The 8,727-nt window shown below is 40.6% G+C and overlaps 1 pseudogene; it reads left to right on the top strand.

Annotated features, from left to right (window-relative positions):
- The first annotated feature begins 5,354 nt into the window (after positions 1–5,354).
- On the top strand, positions 5,355–8,515 carry LOC137269967 (uncharacterized; annotated as a pseudogene).
- The last annotated feature ends 212 nt before the right edge of the window (positions 8,516–8,727 follow it).

The following is an 8,727-nucleotide window of genomic DNA, read 5'->3' as shown; positions in this document are numbered from 1 at the left end:
CCACTCCCAAGATGATTAGTACACCTCATCTCTCCCTGCCCCAGTTTTCCTTAATGCCACCTCTTTCCTGAGCTCCTTTGAGTAATATGTTCCCAAGGCTGATATCTTGAGAGGAACTTGGTCAGCTTAAACACAAAGAATTGATGTGCAAGATTGACTGTGACATGATTCACTATTATAACATTCATAATTTTTAAGTGTGTCAAGAACAATATAATTGTACTCTCAGTCCAAGTCTGGAAAATATATTCTATAACATTCTTGCATCAATATGTGGTAGTTTTTTTATGTAGGGCACATACAGTTCCAAGCAAAATATATATCTGTAAATGTATTTGGGCCAGTGGCGTATCATTGAAAAAAGTGTCAATACAGTGATAATATTTAAACGTGTTATTCAGTATGAAAAGACTATCTATTTTATGTACATTACGTGTTTCCTCTAAACAAACACAATGCTAAACAATACATTTGTGATATATTTGCAGATGCTTTGTTTATGGTGTAAATAACATGGGATATTTCACAAAAGATCTCAATACGTACTCCAACACAGTATTGTAATTTGGTCACAAATTGTGGAAATTGGTAAGCATGTACACTGTGAACATGATCAATTATTAACATGGCTGGTGACAAGTATCAATTACCAAATGTTAAAATGCCAGCTTTGGTAACGGTATTCGCATTGTGATGACAATAATTGGTTTTGACCACACATTGGGACCCTCATTGAAATGTAGGTCACAATTTGACAGCATGTCAACAGACGCACGTGCTCTTGCTGCTGCTGTGTAAAGTAAAAAATATATACAGAACCACTCAGAGATTCAATTCTTTGCTCCTTATTTCATACATGATGCGTTATTTGAATGTTAGACATTGCAAATGGATAAGCGATTGGCTTTGCAAGCTTCAGACGGCCGTAACTTAAGTTGGGTCCACAAGAGCACACGCCCTTCAACCGTTCAGTCTACAGTCAAAACTTGAATGTGACCCTCTTTGGGTGATGTATTACGTAATCCAGCAAATACTAGTATGTTAATTATAGGAGTATTCACTCGTCAACTACATTAACATCACATGACAGTTATATAACATTCTGATAAGTATACGGATAAGGAAACGCTCAGAATTGAAGTCTACGGAAACAGTCACCTATCAACTGTGCTATTGACGTGGAAGCTGCCTGACGGTGCTCCCGCCTTCAGTAAAATGGACTACCCACATTCCACAGGCAATCGTGACATTGGTAGCAGGAAACAGACCTTTCGGTGTCTGACCATGTCAAGTCTATCCTCTTTCCACCGAACCGCCGTTGCCATTGTTGCCATTTCGCAAAACCCCGGGGGAAACGTCAGGTGACAATGGACTATTGCTTGCAACTCGCTTCTTCAGTAGTTGTTTCTGTAGAGTCAAAACAGGTCAGTGTGTCCTCCATTATAGCAATATCTACATCCAAAAACTGGTATGCATGTTTGGAGCAATATTTTCATAAATACACGCCAAAGTCCAGACATTTACATTCACTGCAGATTGAAAAAAATTATATATTTGACCACTTAGATTAACTGGTAAATTTTCTAGTATTAACCCCTCCTAATTTCTGAGCTGCAATGTTCCACAACAGGTGCACTAATTTCCTGGCAGTAGTGACCGTATCTCCCCTGTCTGGTTTAAACTTCCCGATAAACTGAAAACATTTTTTTCTGAAAATTTTCTATTATATGCTTTGGTGGAGTAGGTATACTGCTACTAAAATGATTAAGCATAGGTAGAAGCAAAGATTTTTAGGTAGAAGCAAAGATTTTAATACTACATTTCTGCCAGTGGGTGTTAATATTCTCGTTGCCTATTACCCGTGAAGGTCCAGGGTAGAATAAGCTTTCAGCAACCCGTGCTTGCCATAAAAGGCGACTGTGCTTGGCGTAAGAGGTGACTAACGGGATCAGGTGTTTATACACACTGACTTGGTTGACACGTCATCTGTTCCCAATAGACCGATCCAGTCCGGAGCGATAAGCCCCGCCCACTTCGCTTTTGACGTTAGAGGGGACAACCTCTGACTTAATAACAATGGCGTTACCACCGGCGAAACGCACGTCATTGAGAACGTTATTGATGAATTCTGCTTATGATGCTTTGGCATCCGTCGTTTGTGAAGGACATTTAAAGAGGAAAGGGGTCATACGTATTTTATTTTTGATATATATTAGTTGACAGACTGTAATTTGCGAGTGAAAATGAGTTACATGCCGTTGAAAAATCGTCTCAGTGTGTAGAAAGCGTAAATCTATTTTCCTTCGAAAAAATTAATCTATCTGGCAATTCACGTCCGTCTTATATACTAGCATGGAAGTGTGCTCTTTGCTTTTTACTCCATTATAAGTGTTTGGGTATCTATGAATAGATTGTCACCGCTGTGCGAGGCAGCTTTAGTTCTATCTTTTTTCCGATGTTTAAAATTAGTTCAATCATTTATGTGAAATCAAGGGTTTCTAACTTTGATGAACAATGCAGAGAAATATTTCCCCTCTACTATTTCGTGCACCTTATTTTTCTGTACGTGTTAAATGTAAACACAGCATGACCTATTTGATCTTATTTGGGGATTCTAGAAGAGTTGACTGAGCGTGTACACAGTGCAGTATGTGTTTCAGTACCAGTATATGTACCTAGAAGCAAATCTTCAGCAGGTAATCTTCAGCAGGTAATCTTCAGCAAATCTCAGTAAAATTTCCCTCTTCAAATCTGTACACCATCCTAAAATGACCCTGATTAAATGGAAATATATCTTCTTCAATCATCGTTTCCAGTTTAATTTTCGGTGTGTACTTTGTTGTGGAATCCTAATTTACAAACATCCACAATACTGGACTTCATGAAGTACTAGCGTTTATGTTCAGGTATATAAAACCACTATAACACAAAGAAGATCCAAGATACAGTCTGCACCTGTACACACCCATCTTCCAGAAACAGCAAAATCTCTGAACAGAGGATCCACAGTTACCAAAACTAACCAGGTTTCTTCCAAGATAATTACTAATGTACATAAGGGCCAAATAATATCTCCTACGTTCAAAGCATTTTGTCTTCTTGAGCAATGATGCTAGTAATCTTTGTTTTATAATATCTGAGACCATATCTTAGAGGACAAAACCCTAAATCGGATATATATCCTTTTCGGAGATACTTACTAGTGTCAAAAAAATATATTTAAGTTGTTTCAAAATGTGGGAAAAGTCCTAACATAAGTTTAGGAACCACAGATGAAAATGTCCTAAAGCTTTCACATCCTGCGAACCAGTGTGCAACTTAATATGAAGCTAATTTTCCAAATAACCATCAACAAACCCTCTAACAATTTGTTCAAACCAACAAATTAATAAACACCACTTTGACTCGATCATGCAACATTAGTAACCTCCGCAAAAGCTGATGTTTTTAAGGAAGTATTACATCAAATCTGGTTATGTTTCAATATTCATTTATCCATTTACGCGAATAGTCCTCTGAGATTTTGCAAGTTATTCTGTTCCAAAACTGAATAATGCCTGACCAGGGTGTGGCCAAAACCAATTTGCTGGATGTTGAAATAAATGTAATATGAGCATGAAAATAATGTTCTCTTAGTTAAGGAATACAATTTTAGTTTATTCCGTCCAGTATCCCACAAAGCCACTATTCTTCTCGCATAGTTTTCGTCTCGATCCACATCTCATTGTAGAAATTCCAAAATAAATTATTTAAGACATGGTTTTATAAACACTCATTTGAAATACGTTTCATATTTGGATGTTGCGTGATGGACGTCTGCTGACATTGTCCCTTTGAATAAACAAATATTACTCCTCAAATATTTAGTACTATTTACAGTTACTGTACTGCACAGTAGCCCCTCAGATTATGCTTTTGAAACTCAACAACTTCCTGAAATGTGTGACAAATTTAAGAATATGTAAGATCGAAAACAAAAAAAATCACCACATTGTTCCTTATTGTACGAAGTTTTGCTGTTTTGGTCGTCCCTAAACGAAATGAGGTCGCTGTCAGATTTGTTTACATTGTGTCACGGCCTTTTCGCCTGTCACGTTTCAACTTTATGGTCTACCAACTCAATGTCCAGTATTGACTAAACACGATTAACAAAAACGTTTTGCAGTTACAAAAAATTGTCCGTGTTAACAACCCTTGTGAAGTCTTAAACTGCTAGTAGTTGTCTTATATTTGGTAACGATTTACATGAGTGAGAAAGTGTGGAAATTCATACAAATTCTCAACTTCGAGCAGACGTAGGTTTCAAGAACGATAGCGCCGACATTTAACTGATCGTGACGTCGATCGCATTCCTTGATCCACCAATGTATCAATTCGCAACAATGTATAATAGATATAGCGAGGGTGAATGGCATAACTCCTAGCACATCGCTTTGGAGGCATCGTTTGACCCGGAAATAAGTCTAACAATTCCACAATGCACGCCCTGCCTGCTGATTGGCCGAAATTGACGCATGGGCCAATTTTGATTGACAGAATGGGTCGGTCTATTGCTGCAAACCCATTTACTAAACACTAGACTCGATATCTGCAGATAACAGTTTTATCCAATGTTGAATACTTGGCCCAATGTTGAAAATGTATAAAACATTTTGGAAAAACTTCCTTTCGACAGAATCAAATTGCTTTTCAAAATCAACGGGTAACAGTATACTGGTATAACTCTGTGTATTACTGTGCAACATATATAATAGGTTACTTCACCTACATATCTACCTTTCACAAATACTTTCTGATCTTCATGAATGATGAATGGTTTTAACCTATCAGCCATTAAAAGCCTCTTCTAACTCATAGGTTGTATTTAAAAAGGAGATGGGTCGCCAGTTTTTCCAATACATGTTACATGTATTTTCTTTTAGTATACAAGTAATCATGGATAAGGATCCTGTTTTATATGCATATTTAGGGTATTAATCAAATATTTATGGAGATCCATCCAAAAGACCTTTAAGTATTCAATTCTGAAGCTATCTGGGCCATGGCTTTTATCATTTTCATTTTTTTTTCATGCATCAAGCACCTCTTCGTAAGTATGTTCACCTTCCAATGTGAGTGATGTTTGATAATCGCATTTAGCGTTAACCGCTAAATTGTGTTATTGATAGCGTGGCCATACCACGTGCCTTTGTTTATAAACATTAAAAATATGGAAGGCCGTAGTCCAGGAGGCAATACTCAAATGGTTTTTAACCAGGCAGGTCAGGTCATGTTTAAACCGGCAAGTAAACAATCTTCTAAACCCCTCAGTATTGCCTCCTGGACTACGGCCTTCCATATTTTTAAGAGTATTTACCTGCAAAAACACCCAGGTGCAGTTCAAGAACTGTTAGGATACGTTGACGCAGTTCGGGGCGCCGCACACAAGTACGGTAATGACTCGTGGTACACCTATGATTATTATTTCCGCCATAAAATGGCTAGAGATCCCACGCGTTCCTGGGGAGCCATCGACGGCGATCTGTGGCTCCGTTACATGGTTCACGGTAGGCAGTCCTACAATCTCACAGACACTAAGTCCAGCACTGCTGGTTCCGTCACTGCTGTCACTGATAAGCAAGTCTGCTGGGATTTCAATTTTTCCCAATGTTCAAGATTATCTTGCAAGTACCCCCACAAATGTTCCAAATGTAAAAGTTCAAACCATAGTGCCCGTCAGTGCAATTCTTTTCGTAGCAAACCAACAAACAATGCACAAGTGCAACTCCGAAACAGGGCCAGCTTACCCCCATCTCCCGATGTCGTTAGCTCCGGTACCCATAAAATATAACACACTGATTCCATGGATCGATGCGTACTATGCAGTGTGCTCAAAAGATGCCGATCTATTACGGGTAGGTTTTACCTCAGGTTTTAATTTACAGTTCACTGGTTCGTTCACTCCTAACAACGCTCCCAACCTTAGATCAGCAAGGCAGTTTCCTCAAATTGTCAACACCAAGCTACAAAAAGAAATCTCTCTTGGTCGTATCGCCGGGCCTTTCCCCTCATGCCCGATTCAAAACCTCAAGGTTTCTCCCGTTGGTTTAGTCAAAAAGAAATCAGACACATCAAGTGTCACCACAATCGCGGATAACTACCGTCTTATACACCACCTCTCCCATCCCTGGGGATCGTCCGTAAACGATGGAATTTCCGCGGAATTTTGCTCCGTTCAGTACTCACGATTCGATGAGGCGGTTAGTTTAGTGCAGCAATTAGGCAAGGGAGCTCAGTTAGCAAAATTTGATGTTAAGTCAGCCTTCCGTTTACTACCAGTCCGTCCGGAAGATTTCCACCTGTTAGGTATGTACTTTGAAGGAAATTACTATTTTGACAAATGAGACGTCTCCCTTTCGGTTGTTCGATATCATGCGCTCTTTTTGAAACATTTAGCCGTTTCTTGCAGTGGTGCATAACCAAACACACACACAGTGCATCCATCATGCATTACCTAGACGATTTCCTGGTGGGAGGTCGCGCCCAATCAGGCAAATGTAAATACCTGTTAGATTCAAGCATTCAGCTTTTTCGACATTTCGGTATTCCCATAGCCCAGGAAAAAACAGTTCAACCAACCACGACCATCAAATTCCTAGGCCTAACCATAGACACTATCTCTATGGAGATTAGGATACCACCTGAAAAAATCAATCACTTGTGTCAAGAAATTGTCGCCTTACTGCAGTCACAAAAGCGTAAACTAAAAGTTCACCAGTTACAATCTTTGTTAGGCAAGCTGTATTTTGTGTGTCGCGCAGTTAGGTGCGGGAGGGCTTTTTGTAGACGCTTGACTGATGCCCTTTGCGGAAACGTCTACTCCTATCATAGAATAAGACTCACTAACGGTATGAAACAGGACCTGCAAGTATGGTTACAGTTCCTGCAGCATTACAATGGCGTATCTGTGTTTCATGATTCTATTTGGCTGTCTGGTCAGCATTTACGTCTTTCCACGGATGCATCTAGCACACACGGCTTCGGGGCGTATTTCCAGGGCAGCTGGACATGTGCGTCCTGGCCCCAAACGTGGATACAAAAAGGCTACACCAAGGATAGACACTCCTTGAATTATTTCCTATTGTGGTAGCGTTAAAACTGTGGGGAAATTGTTTGAGCAACAAAAAGGTTATGTTCACATGTGACAACCAAGCAGTCGTACATATTATCAACAAGCAATCATCCAAGAACAAGAGGGTCATGGCACTAGTAAGGTGCTTAGTATTACTCTCCTTGCAGCACAACATAATATTTCACGCCAAGTACATTAGTAGCACGCATGATAATGCTATAGCTGACGCACTTTCGCGCTTTCAGTGGCACCGATTTCACCAAATGGCTCCAGACGCGGACCCGACTCAGACCAGCTTACCAAGAGACATTTGGGAGATTGTATGACAGAATCTCACATACTTATCGTGTCTTCTTTATCACGCAACACTAGACGCACTTATTACACGGCGCTGCAATGTCTCGAAACGTTTAGGCGCGCGTTTAGTCTACCATTAGGAGGACCCATTTGCCTAGACCAACTTCTGCAATTCATAGGCTACATGTCAATTCAAGGTAAATCCCCTCGTACTGTAAGGGCTTACATTTCAGCCTTATCCACCTGGAATAGACTAAATAACCTTATCAATCACTGTGAACATTTTTTGGTTAGAAAAGCCATCATTGGGATGCACAAGATTAAAGTCGTAGGTGCTTTGCCTGCTATCTGCAGCTCTTCTTACGAGGCTCAGGTTTTTAAGTCAGCATTTACCTTAGCCTTTTTTGGTTTCCTGAGGGTCAGCGAGTTGGTTTGCAGTTCACAAGCCGACGATGCAAAAACTTCACTACACATTAATGATGTTTCATTTTCAGGCGGGGGATTAACCTTGCGCATAAGATTTTCTAAAACCGACCAGTTCGGTAGAGGAACTCTGCTTTCAATTTCTCCTACTGCCTCAGAGCTATGCCCCGTTAGAGCTCTCTCTCTGTATCTCGCGTCCAGACCACGCACTAGCTCACAGCTGTATGTCCATTTTGACGGCTCACCATTAACGCGCTATCAATTTCAGGCGATTCTCAATAAGTCGCTATCCCATGTCGGTTATGACGCGACCCAGTATACATCACATTCTTTCAGAAAAGGCGCTGCTACAACTGCGGCGATTAATGGTTTGGATGAAAGTATAATTCAGCAGTATGGTAGATGGACATCTTGTGCATACCAGGGTTATATTAGGATCTAATAAAGTAACCACGCATAATTAACTGATTCTACTTAATATTTACTAGCCTTGCTCTTACCAATTACATCGTAGCAATTTTTTCTGCTGTCCGATCTCTATGTTACAGATCTGGCCTGGGTGATTGGTGACAGCTACATGGCCAGGGCAAAGGGGAGCTTGGAACAACGCTTGCAACGTCTCGGCCGTACACGGTGGCAGGTCCGAGGCGGGAGGCGATGGAGCCACTTCCGGGCTTCGCTTAACAGTCTTTTGGCTTCCGCGTCTAACACCAGTCCCAAATGGCTCGTGATCCACTTAGGCTCGAACGACTTGTCCCAAACGTCCGCCAGGTCCTTATATGAAAACATTATGTGTGATTTGCTGTATGCCAAGCTACGTATGCCTGATACGAGGCTGGTGTGGTCATTCATGTTGCCACGGGTTGCGTGGCCGGCTGCTATGGACATCAGAAAGC

Source organism: Haliotis asinina, unplaced genomic scaffold, assembly GCF_037392515.1.
Source record: "Haliotis asinina isolate JCU_RB_2024 unplaced genomic scaffold, JCU_Hal_asi_v2 scaffold_20, whole genome shotgun sequence".
Classification (NCBI taxonomy): Eukaryota; Metazoa; Mollusca; class Gastropoda; order Lepetellida; family Haliotidae; genus Haliotis; species Haliotis asinina.
Note: the sequence above shows the minus strand (reverse complement) of the source record. Positions and strands in the feature narration are given on the sequence as shown.